Genomic DNA, 13,519 nt, shown 5'->3' with positions numbered 1-13,519 from the left:
TTACTCTACTCCGTCTACTAACCAGGTCCCCACCGGGCCCGAGGTTAACACCAGAGGAGAAAATTTCGAGATCAAGATGGGTCTCATTACAATGGTGCAGGCCAGCCCTTTTTGTGGCAAGACCAATGAGGATGCTAGCACTCATCTCCAGCAGTTCCTGGAGCTCTGCAGTACTTTTGTTATCAAGGCTGTATCGGAAGATGCAATCCGGCTTCGTCTGTTTCTATTCTCTCTCCTGGGGAGAGCGAAGCAATTGTTTTATCCTAACAAGGCTGCTGTGGACACTTGGGACAAATGTGCCAAGGCTTTCCTCTCGAAGTTCTTCCCGACGGGCAAAACCAATGCTCTTCGTGGACGGATTTCGAACTTTTAGCAGGCACCAAATGAGTCAATTCTTGAAGCTTAGGAGAGACTTTAGGAGTACATTCTAGCATGTCCGCACCACGGAATGGACAATTGGCTCATTCTTCAGAACTTCTACAACAAGCTGACTCAATCATCTCGTGATCATGTGGATGTCGCTGCGGGTGGAGCTTTCTTCTCACTGACCATTGAAAGTGCTACATCATTAATCGAGAAGATGGTACCCAACCAAGGTTGGAGTGATGATCGCCTCCAACCACGTCAGCGAGGCATGCACTCCGTCAAGGAGGCCGACATGCTCACTATGAAGATTGATCTCCTCCTCAAGAAATTCAAGGATTATTCCCAAGATAAGGCTCAAATGCAAACACTTCAAGCCTTGGAAACTCGCATGACATGCGAGGTCTGCGGGAATGTTGGACATTCGGGCGACAACTGCCCAGAAACCCAAGTAGAAGCATTATTCCTTAATGGTAATAACAATGGTTTTCGTCCACAAGTTGGTCAGGGGTGGAATCAACCATGCCCATACTATCAAGGAGGTAATGGCAATTCAAATTCTTTCAATCCTAACCAACCTACCTTGAAAGATCTTGTCTACGGCCAAGCGAAGATCAATGAGTCCCTTCAGAAGAAGTTGGCCTCTACAGACAAATCCAAGGAGACCATCCATGCCAAGATGGACGGATTCTCCACTGCCATCAAGAACCAGCTGAGTTTCAACAAGATGCTCGAAACTCAATTGGCTCAGCTAGATGCTGCCACACCTGCTGCTAAACTAGGGAAGATTCCGGAGCAACCCAAATCAGCTCTAGAGAGCGTTAATATCATAAATGCTATGTGGAAAGAGCCACTTAGCAGGACATCCCTCAGCTGCGCAGAGAAGCTCACACGCCCAAGAAGAGGTGCGTGGGGCGAGTTAGCAGCTACAATAAGAGAAGATCCTAGAACCCTAGTGATAAATTGCTCAATCTTCGATTGTGAAAATGATCACGCCCTATGTGACCTTGGAGCCAGCGTCAACATTATGCCCAAGGTAACATTTGAAAAGCTAGGCTTTCCATCAATTTCCCCTACTACTATGTGTGTTCAACTGGCGGACTCCACTGTGAGATATCCCGAAGGAGTCGTGGAAAATCTTATGGTGAAAGTCAAGAATACCTACATATTGGTGGACTTCGTAGTCCTTGATATGGAAGGAGATCTTGGAATCCCGCTCATACTTGGGTGCCCGTTCCTCAAGGATACAAACACCAGGATTGATGTAGGGACAGGAAGAATCAGCCTTCGCATCATGGGAAAGACCATGAAGTTCAAATTTTAAAACAAGAGGGAAGTATTCCTAATTCATGAGGATAGCAAGAAAATATGGTGCAAGAAGAATAAGATGTCATCGACCGCTACTACTCCAGGTACGGACGAAATGACCTCAACCTAATCAGGTATGGAGAAAGGTCCTGCTTTTCGGACCCTAAACCAAGAGCTAGCTAGGGGGAGGTTCCCTCCCCTAAGTCAACTGTATCCTTTATTTGCTTTTGAATAAAATTTGATAAAAACTTTCAAAACAAAATAAATATATACTGCTTTGTTTCCCTTTTCATCATGCGCGGTAAGAATGTTTTAACTCCTTATGAAAATTGAAAGGATGAGTTTTGCTTTGCTCTATCATGTCTGTTGTGCTTAGTTTGGAAATAAGAGTTATCTTGAGTTTAAATCTGATGGTTATGTATATACCTTGCCAATGAACCTGAAAGTTCTATGGGTTGCATATGCTTGATCCAAGTCTAAGTTGTTGTGAGTATAGATACGAAAAATAATGTTGTACAAGTTTGTTCTAGTGATGCTTGAAATCTGGAGTTGTTTTCAAAAAATTTAAAAAGGCAAGTTTCCCAGTGATAAGCAAAGTCCTACCAGAGCCATATGTCATATTCCATGAAAAACCTTACACATATGCTGCTTGATGTTCTGTTGAGTTTTGTCAAATTGTGTGACCCTAGTGAGATGTTTTTCATGCTTTCTCAATCATAAGCACGTACACGTCCCATCCATTTGCTACATTCATACACCGGGAATTGAGCACCATCATCCATCCATTTCCCATTAAATAATGCTCCGTGTCTTGGTAATCTCTCTCGTAGAACATCCCTGAAATAAAATAAAGTCAGATTATGGTTGCCCCAAAAAGAGAAAAGACGACATGCCAAAGAAGCATGACCAAAAAAAAAGAGAGTAAAGAAAAAGGGGTAGCCATGTCTAAAAAAAAAGACAGGGATGATTCAAGAGACAAAACCAATGCCTTAAGGAGTAATCCACATCCATTCATCCATCCATCCATCCACTCATACACTTGCACCATTTGATCGAGATTGCATGACTTATTTCTCCATGGATCATCTCTTTGACTTTACAATATATGGAATGCAAGTATGCCCTGTTCTTATCCTACCTTGAGCTCCACAAAGGCTTTTTAGCAGTAGAAAAGACCGAAGGCAGATACTGCCCTAGTGAGGATACTAAAAGTTGAGTGCCTCGGGAAAGTCATCCTGGGAACTTTGCTATGTTTTCAAAAATCTTTCGAAAAGTATCTCCAGATGGATTGTAGATCTATGAGCAAGTAAGTACTACTCTATGCACCGTTCTATCTCTCAACAGCCCAAGACAAGGAGACAGCTAAGAAGCCCCATGAAGGAGCAAGCTAATTGTGCAAAGGTATGGTAGCCAACTTATTTAAGCCTATATATGAACATCTTTGTTTCAGACTATGACATGATAGGTAAGGTACTAGTCAAAGTGATTTTCTGATCAACAACCTAATGTGTCATACTTTGCTCGGGACGAGCAAAGGACAGCTTGGGGGATCTTGTTGACGCTCACTAACGACCATTTCCATGCGTCAACTTGATCAGAAAATCATGAGAGTTTGCATTTCTGACACGCATCTTTATCCAATAAAGTCCCTAAACCATACTTCACCTTCTAGAAAATGCAAGTTGTGTTTTTGAGCTAATATGCAGGTTGCAAGCACACTTTAGCCCGACATATAATCACAAGAATTATCAGAGTACCGATTCAGGCTCAATAGAACCAAGTGTAGCCCGAGAACCACACCAAATCCACTCAAGACAGGCCAGGACCAGCGTGGACCAGACAAGGTAGCCCAGGACAGCCCACCAGAGAAAGCTGGGGGCGGTTGGCGCCACTGGCAGGCCGGCCGACCAGCCTGGCCGGCAGATCGGCCCGTGGGCCCCACCGCCTTAATCCAGACACGTGGCGATGTCTCATAGGCTCCCAATGGCGGTTTGCTGAGGATTGGCAGCTTCTCACCCGTGGCTCCCTGCTATAAATACAAGGGGGGGTGGAGAATAAAACACACATACACACACACCTCACAAACACTCACCCCTTGCATAGTCTTTAGGCTTAGTGGAGTTTAGGAGAAGTCTAGAAGTCTTCGAGTCGCCGGAGTTGCTCGAGAGTTCTAGTATGGGTTCATCTCTAGCTCTCTCTTGTAATATTCGGTTGTTTGTAATAGAATTAGACTATGGTTACCGATATCTGCTTGAAGTATGTTCTGAGTTACCGGATATATGCTTCTTGATCTGGTTGCGTTATTGTTCAATGCTTGCATTGCATGATCGCCCTGTGCTTGCGATGGTTAACATATCGTTCTTAGAAGTCTATCAACTGCTCCAGTATTCGTATGTTTGCTCTAGTGTGATGTCTGTCCATCCGGAGGTTGGGGGCTCCGCGCGGGACACTAGAGTATCACTTACTAGTGTAGACATGGTGTCTAGATTAGCTAAGAGTTGCTGGATGTCAACTATACCCACGGTTTGTAGAGGTTGCCGGCAGGTGGTGACAGCCCTGTTCGAGCCCTAGTAATCCTCCACATTCGGTATGGGGGGTAGGAGGTGCATAAAGCCGCCGGGTATACCTCCTACCATGTTATATATCTTACCCCTGTTTATGCATGCGAGTATCCAATCTAGATAAAGTTCATCAACTAGTCTATATCTCCACTCACCGCCTTCCCTGCGGAAATATAAATGACACCCGGTATACTCCCGGATAAAATGCTACAGCGGTATTCTGTGCGCATGCGGATTTATTTATGGTTCATGAAATACTGCCACTCCAAATTGGCATCTGCGGGCATCATCGCTGCTTTCATGGTGGTGACGCTGGTATGCGCCAATAGCGGCAGTGTGTAGAATTTAGTTAAGTTAGGGAGAACCACTATGGATTAATGTCAATGATCTGAACAGGGGGATAATATTCATGATAACGGGGGTAGTGAACACACAATCATAACTAGATAATCTGTCTAGTACATCGGAGAGGAAAGAGCAAGATCAAGGGTAACTGGAGCCATAATCTATTGTACTCTCATGAGCAAGCTGGAATGAGTCGTTCATACGCAAAGGAAAAGCCTGATCGATGGACTAGGGAGACTGCATCTAGATGAACAGGAGGAGCCTGAACATTCGACGGCTTTATGTACCTCCTACTCCTCCATCCGAACGTGGAGGGTTACTAGGGCTCGAACAGGTCCGTCACCACTTGCCGGCTACCTCTACAAATTATGGGATAAAGTTGCATTCAAATGTGGTTATCAATCTAGGCACCACGCCTACGCTAACAAGCACCACTCTAGCCTTGCGCAAGGACACCCTTGTCTATCCGGGGCCTTAGTTCTAGAGCGCCCAATTAAGGAAGATGAAACAAAGCCATGATAAATGAACTAGTCTACGCATATAAATCACATATGGCAATCATATCTCACGAGAAGGATCACATACACAACATGAGCATATGAACCAAGTATTGAATAAATAAATAGATATGTGGTACAAACTCAGAGCATTACATATAGAGAAGGTAAAAGACATACTGGACTCTCCATGAAGACTCTAAGTCCTCGAACTACGACTCAAACCTGAACTCCTCTGGTCCTAAGACCTCTACAAGTGGAGATAAACTACATATTGAGAGAGAAGCTTCATCTCTCTTCTCCTTCACACCTTGAAATGGAGCCCCTCCCCTCATATTTATAGAGGGGAGCCACCCTTTGCTCAGCCGGGAAATGGGCATGGAACCCCTTGAACTGATTTCATCATCCAATGAAGAGCTTCCACGTCGAAACCTGAAGGCGGTGGGGCCCATGGGCTGGTTGGCCGACAAGGGTGGTCGGCCGACCACCTCACTGGGCCCACCGACCTTCTCCTTCTTCGGTTGGGCTGTTCTTGGGGTCCACTTGTCAATGGTCAAAGTTTGGGCCCTTGTTATGTTGAATTTCTTCTCTCGTGGGCCTTTCGATCCATGTGAAGCTCGTGTGACAGTATTTGATCGGACAGCGTCTTGCTCCTTAGCTGAAAAGGGTATGATTGCCCTTCATTTCCAGCTAAAACCTGCACTCATAGAAATCTAGAGGGACATATGGAATTCGGTGATTTATTAGTAGCATGATTGTAAGAAATGCAAGTTCATCCATTTATTGTGGTTATATTGATGCTCAGAAATGGTCGTTAGTGAGCGTCAACAAGACCCCCCAAGCTGAACTTTGCTCGTCCCTAAGCAAAGCTAAACTTTAGGTTGTTGATCAGGAGTTGCTGCAATGTCTCATTTCTTCATCATGCACAAGTTACAACAAAATATTCTACCTTGAATTCAATAAGTTGGTCAAACTTTGCTTACCCATTTTACCTTAATCTTCATGGGGCTTTTGGCTTTCTCCTTGTCTTGGGTGGTTGAGAGATTGAACGATTCATAAAGCAACACTTACCCATTCCGTGCTCAAGATTACATCTGGAAGTTCTCAAAAAGTTTTCGAAATAAAAACAAGTTCCTCAAATAACACTCTCATTCGCTCAAAGTATTTATATCCTCACCAAGGCCTTTTGTACACCTTCTTTCTCCTACTTCTAAAAAGGCTTTTGTGGAGCTCAAGGTAGGGAGAAAAGCTAAGGCATACTTGTTTCAAATATTTTGCAAAGCCAAAGATCGGACCCAAGGAGTAACAAATCATACAACCATGATCGAGAAGTGCATGTGTGTGGATATGTGGTGGATGGAGTGAAAAGCGAAGATCAAAGTGCTCCATGTTTTAGTCTCTCCTTTCTAATGATTTTAGGCATGGCTAAGCACTTTATATTCGCATGGACCTTCATGTGTCCATTTTTTTCATAGGCCTTCATGAGTTTTTTTTTCAATACATAACTCATGCCTTTATTGGAGTGAATTTTGGGGAGAGACTTCATGGAGTTTGGAACATAAAAGGGGCATGAATGAGTGGATGGTGTGGAAATGCTATCCTTCCGGTATGGAAGTTTTAGCATGTGGAGGTGGTGTGTATGTGATTCTTGATCATGAGAGTATGAAAGGAAACTCACAAAGGTCACAAAATTTGACAAAGCTCAAAATGATACAAGCAGCATGTAAATGGATTGTTCTTTTGTAGGCTTCATGCATATGGCTCTGGTAGGTATATTTTATCACTGAGGAACTTTTTATTTTGTGGTTTTCAAAGATAAAAGTTCCGGACGTAAAATTTTGCTCAGAACAAGTTTGTAGAAACTCTAATCCATCATATCATTTTCCTCAACTGCTTAGACTCAGACCATGCACTCGCAACCCACAAAATTTCAGGTTCAGGATAAACTTTTTTTTTGGGACCAACGAACTCAGTTCTCAGAGAAAATAAGTTGTAAACTATACATGAAGAGGAAATTAAAACAGAGCAACTGTTCATCATCTCAACTGGAGAACTTAGGCATTCTTACCGCTCATGAGAAAACAAAGCAAATGATACTAAGGGAAATAAAAACATACAAATTCTCTTCTTTTCTTTTTTGTTTCTTTTTTTAAGCAATGCAATGCAAGATGATGAAAAGGAAAATATGTAAATGCAAGATACATGTTACCTTCGGGGACTCCTTCCCCCCAAGCTGGCTTACTGACCGGGTGCAGGGTACTACCCATAGTACCGGTAGAAAGCTTGAGCTTCTTCATGTTGCTTTCGAAGCAATTCCATGGTGGCTTCGTGATTTGTTTATTGCTGCGCATGGTGTCATGTGGTTTCTTCAATATGTTGGGCGAGAGTTCTTTGGGTCTGCTGCGTCCTTTCATCGATGTCGCCGACTCGGATGTTGAGGTCATTAAGCCCCTGAGTGAGGTCATGATAACCTCGGGCTGAAAATGAGCGTCGGGCAGCAAAGAGTGGGGGCACCCCTCCTGAACTAGAACCACTGGCGTATGACCAGTTGGTTCGTGCAGTTTGCTACCACTCATAGCTACAAGCGCTCTACCATGATGAACCTCTAGCTTCTGGTTGTGGGACATATCGGTCCCAACCGGACTGGTATCTGGATGAGGATCCGGTCGTTCCACCAACGGGTGCATGCCCTGCATAACCATGAAAAGCTTGTGGTGGAGGCGGCGGCTTATCCATCGCAGCATTCCGAGATCTACTTCTGGTCATCCTTCCCGACACACTACTCATGTGAGGTGCTTCGATGGGCTGCAACTCAAAAGTGCAACCACGGCTTTTGTATAAACGAAGTCCCGGGTTAGGAAGCGGGATCTCGTTTACATAGCCGGGGAAGAAGAATATAATGGAGCCATCGGGAGCACTCTTCAGAGTGTGTCCTTGAACCAAATAAGCCAAATCGATTCTTGGGCAAGGGGTAGAAATATAAGTGATTTGAGCCCAGTTTAAAACACCCAAACTTGTGGCAATTCGAGTGACCAAAGAAGTGCACTCAACAGGTCCGACCATTCGAAAATTTCCAAGCCATTGGCAAACCATTTCTTGCACGAGGGCAATCTTTATTTTGTTCACCATGGCATAAAGAATACGAAGTTCATCAACACGAATGGTCCGGACATCCTCTCTAGGGAAACACGTGAGGGCAAGCCATTTATGCATCAGACACAAGGTCAGATGTTGGATATCATTGCAACGGGTCTGCGAGTAAGTGTTTAACCCAGAGATGGAGTGCCAAAAACTCTTTTTGTGGTAACCGCGGTTCACTAACTCAACATCAGTAGAGCATTTGTGGTGAAACCCAAGACTGTGCTTAAATCCCTCCAAGACATGACAAACTCTTTTCTAAAAAATCAAAACGAAATGCCCGTGTCCGTCTCCACAAGAGTGCAGAGAAACTGGATCGTCAAGTCCCGGGAACCCATTTTGATAACATCGGCAAACGAAGACCAGCCCACTGCTTTCCAAACACTAGCAAATTCAGCATTCATACATGTGTTCTCTAGCAGTTCTTCGTCGAACTCCCAAGTATGACCGAAGGTTCAGCCCTTCAGGATGTTGTAGGCTTGGTGTTCATGCTCTCCTTGGATGTCGATGTGGGAGTCGTCCGGCACCTCCTCTTCTTGTTGCTCGGTCTGCTCCTCCGGCGTCTGGGACTCGGCATGCTAATTGCGGTGGGACATGCTTGGTGCAGGAGTGGATGAACGGTGCGAGCTCGATCAACTTGAACTTGACCTCGTCACCTTCTTGAATGCATTCGAGAACCTCCTCCCGACGTTCCTTATACCTGACATTTCAGCAAACAAACAAAAACCAAACACTCGGAAGGATTATGTGAGTAGTTAGTGAAGACCAAAGTTAGCCGTCTGAGAGTTAGTAGTCCTTGCGGGGCATGGTTGCCTCTCACAAAAATCATCCTTGAGGGTGATAACACTCCACACAATCATTCTTGCGGGCGATGACACACCACAAAACCGTTCTTGCGGGGTAGTAGTACCACCACAAACACATTCTTGCGAAGAGAAGAAGGTAAACACGAAATACAAATGAAAATGCAAAGGAAGGAAATATTTTTATTCTTTTTCTTATGAACTTGGAGATAAACAAGAGAAAAGAGAGCAGAGGAAGGAAGAACACAAAGTGAAACTAGCAGAACTTGGGCAAGGGGAGTGCCATGAGCTCCCAGTGCAATGGTTCTTATAGAGGGGCGCCACCCCTTGGTCGGCCGACCAAGGTGGTCGGCCGGCCATGTGGTTGGCCCAATTTGTGTCTTCCTTTTTTAGATATGCTTAATGACTGCCATATGATCCAAAAGCGAGTGAATGAGTGCAGGGGTAGGCCGGTGCAGGCCTAGGAGTGGCCCCAAATGCACTTGGACATGAAAATCATCCAAGTTCATGCATGCACTACACTTCAAATTTTTGTGGCTGCCATTTTGTTCCAAAATTGTCCCTTGGGCACTTGTCTAATTCCAAGATTCATGGTGGTTTATGATGCAAAAGTTAGGAAAACAAAACATGCATGGGTTTCCATGCAAAAGATTCAATGCTCATGCAAAAATCAAATGGATATGAGGGAAATTCAAGCATGCAATGGTCGAAATCAAATATGAGATAACAACCGATTTACCTGTCGGCAAGGGTTTAAAATTTAGAGTCTTTTGAATGAGACATTTTATTTGTTAACTTTGATTAGCTTGACGAAAAGTTCCAAAGTGTGGCACTGCATCGTAAAAGTTATCGGAAGAAATTCGTACCTTGATGTGGTGTCTGGGGTGCTCAGGATTATCATTTGGTCCTCTTTTGATTGGGTTGAACTTCTCATGATACATATCATCCCGTGGTACTGCCCCTAAAGTGAGAAGTGGAAATTACTTACCTGGATTGCATCGTAATGTGGTCGCTTTCTCGGTTGATGTGGTGTTCATTGTTGTTGGTGATCGGGCAACGACAATAGAGCACTCCATTCAAACGGAGAATTCGAGCCTTTTCCAAGGTTGGATGTAACCATGATCAATTCAATTGCCGAAGTGTTGACTTCTCGAAGCCAAGAGTGCCAAGTCATGCTTGTCTTGAAGTCGACTTGGATTCGTCGTGAAATTCATTGGCGAATTGAAATTGATCGGAAACTACCCCTGTCTTCACACAAAAAGAAGACAGCATGGTTGTTCTGCCAGACCACTGGACACTAACCATAGAGATTTTCCTTAAATAAATTCTTTGACCTATTCCTTCCCCGGCAACGGCACCAAAAATGCTTGTTGACACCTACCAACGTCACAACTGGAAATCAGCGATGGCGTCCGCAGACGTCAATGGGTTGGCAGGTATTGCATGGGCCACGAATGAATCCGCAAGCGCACGGAGTACTGCCGTAGCTGTAACACTTTAGGTGTCTAGTAATTAGAACATAGGATAATGTGTGAACTCTGCGCTTATCCTTGTTTGAAAGTCAAAATTTTTCAGTGCAAAATTAGGGGTATATCTGTAATTATGAAAATTTACCCGCCCCTTTTTGCAAAAAGTTTTGACTTGGAGAGTAATTTCAATTTTATGAAGGGCTTTCTTGCAAGTGTGCTAGTAATCATTACATGACAGCTTTATTGCATTTTAGCCCTAAATTTATTGAAATTTGCTACCAAAAAGTGTTTTTCTTTTATAAATTAGAGTTCATTTTAACTTTTAAAAATATTTCAAAATCCTTTGATCTAGTGCAAATTTGCACAACATAAAAGTTGTAGATCTTGAAAAACTGAACAACTTTTATTTTGGGCACTTTTTCATTTGAGCTCTAGATCAGTGGTAAATTTTTAATTTATAAACAGCCCCTTGTACTTTTTCTTATTTGCAAAATGGTCCCTACCTACCCTTCTTCAACCTCCAGACCCGCCGGAGCCTGGTAGGCCGCCGCCGCCGTGGTTTCCCCGCCCGCCAGCTTGGCCTCACCGCCGTGGCTCGCCACCCGGCCTCCTTGGCCCTCTCTTGGCCCCACCCCTCCCCTCGCTGGCGCCCCATCTCTCCTCCACACGCTGCCGCCCCTGGTTCTCTTCTCCGGCGAGCGCACTGCCATGGAAAAGACCATTCTGCCGCCCCTGTTTGGCCTCCACCGTCTCCACGCACCAGGCGCAAAGCCAATCACCCCTGAACCGCCTTTTGCTGGCCTGCTCGCCCTGCGCCACACCGCCCCGAGGGCGAATCTGCACGCCACCTCGTCGGCCGCCCCCGGGAACGCGCCACCGTCGCCGATTTCGCTCTTTTTCCTGCCGAACTTGTTCCCTAGCCACCTGTGTCGCTTATCCCCTTTCCTCTGGGCTATAAATTGCCCCGGCTGGGCTTCTTCACCGGCGTACCCCACCGCCACCCCCTTCTTCTTCTCCGGCGAACTCTGTTCATCGCCGATCCGCCGCCACAGCTGCACCCCAGCCACCCCAACCCCCTTTCAAGCTTCGCCATGACCTGGTGAAGCTAGACCACCCCTCATCCTCGCCAATCCATCACCGAAACATCACCGCCGTCGAGCGCCCCCGCCGCCACGCTCTGCGCAGCGCCGACGAGCCCCCTCCGGCCACCTTCTCTAGCTCCCAAGCACACCTATAGGTGTGCCATAGCCTGCTACACCTTCCTAGACCCTTGGCCCTCGCCGCCGGCGACCTACCTCACCGGAATCGGCCGGTCAACACCCTCCCCAGCCTTGACTTCGGCCAAGGACCCGATTGCAAGGGATTTAAAACTTCCCAGGGTCCTTTCTGCAAAAAGATCTTTCCCTTTTATTCTTTTTCAGTGAACTTCAAAAATTCCAAGGAAATTGTAGAAAAATTAGAAAAATGTCAAACCAATTTTGTTTTGTTCCTTGTGATTAGCTCTACAAGTTTGATGTTGTAGGATTGAGCTAAATCCTTGTGCAACTAATTCTAAAAATAGGATTAGTTATAGCTCTTTTTAATTGTATTTCTTGTTTTAGAACTATACTTTGAGTGAATTTTGGACCATGTGTAGTCTAGAGTATGAATGTCTTTGTGTATTTTTTGTAAGCCTTTTTACCAAACTTTAGCTTATGCTTTTAAAAAACTTCTATCTTTATTTAAGGATTAAATCCTTCTTGTGGATTGTTTGATTGGTTGAATTACAACTCTATAGTGAAGGAAAGCTATGCTCAAGCACTTCACTAAATTTTCAATTATTGCATTTCATATAGAGGTTACCCTGTTAGCAGACGGAACATACGAACTCATCCAGAAACCAGACGGGGATATTTCTGACGCCCAGGCCAATGTTACGGAATTAACTGAAGTCCCGAACTCTGATTCGGAAGAATTAAAACTTACTGACTCTATAGACACCGCTACAGGCAAGCCCCGGTGCATAATCCTATTATTTTAAATTATGCAACTTATTACTATTTACTTGTGCATTAAGTTATTGGAGTTGAATGAAAACCTTAGATGCATAATTCTAGGTACGTATTGATTGAATACTAGAAACTGAGTCCGAATAGATGCTATGCTAATAGGACCGGTAAAAGTCGGGTGATTGCCTGTCACTCGCGAGCTTTATAGGAGTTGATTGTCTACTTTCTTGTAATCACAATAAGGACCATGGACGGATTTGGTTTCAGTAGCGGTGGTTAAGCATTTGAAAGTACTAGCCACATGCCGTAAATATGGTACGCGGTAAGCCTAGTAACTGATCGGCCCGGCAAGTGGACGTACCTTCCACTCTCTCTTAGAGATAGGAAGTTATTTTATGTTGCAACAACCACAGCTACGAGAGAATGGCGGTTCTCTGTAGTCGGGGAAAGTGGCACTGATCCAAGAATTGGAATGAGAAGCAAACGGTTGCTTGGGAGTGACTCGATGTAACACCCGGTTTATAAAAGAACATAAACCGAGCAATCATATACGTGCCAGGATCAAGTCACACGTATATACAACAGAATGAACAGTATATCATAGCACATATCACGTAAAAAGATATAATAAAGCGAATATGAATGTTATTTATTACATTAATGACAAAATGTCTGATACAGCGGAAGCGAAGTACAAATACGATAAAAGCTCTCCGAAGCTGAGCAGGGCGCCACAGGGACGTCGACTGGGAGACGAACGCCTAAAAGTCCTCGTAGTCCTGGTAGCGCTGAGCGAACTCCCTCATGTCGGCAGGAACTGAGCAGCAGTAGCGTAGCCAAGAGGAAAAAGTAAAGAAGAGGCAAGAGTGAGTACACAACTTGTACTCAACAAGTATAACACAAACTATGAGGCTCTAAGGTTGGCTGACTCAACTGCATTAGCTTTTAATCTTGGCAAAATTTTATTAAAGCTATTTACTACAAGTTGATGAGTTACCATTAACCCAGTTACATAGTAATTAATCAGAATTAAACATGTTACTACTG

At 44.5% G+C, this 13,519-nt stretch overlaps 1 non-coding gene across 1 annotated transcript; it reads right to left on the bottom strand.

The window, feature by feature from the left end:
• Positions 1–343: 343 nt before the first annotated feature.
• On the bottom strand, positions 344–450 carry LOC120653022. Its single transcript, XR_005666720.1, has one exon. It is a non-coding gene; the product is annotated as a small nucleolar RNA R71 (small nucleolar RNA).
• Between the last annotated feature and the right edge of the window lie 13,069 nt (positions 451–13,519).

Source organism: Panicum virgatum, chromosome 9K (assembly GCF_016808335.1).
Source record: "Panicum virgatum strain AP13 chromosome 9K, P.virgatum_v5, whole genome shotgun sequence".
Classification (NCBI taxonomy): domain Eukaryota; kingdom Viridiplantae; phylum Streptophyta; class Magnoliopsida; order Poales; family Poaceae; genus Panicum; species Panicum virgatum.
Note: the sequence above shows the minus strand (reverse complement) of the source record. Positions and strands in the feature narration are given on the sequence as shown.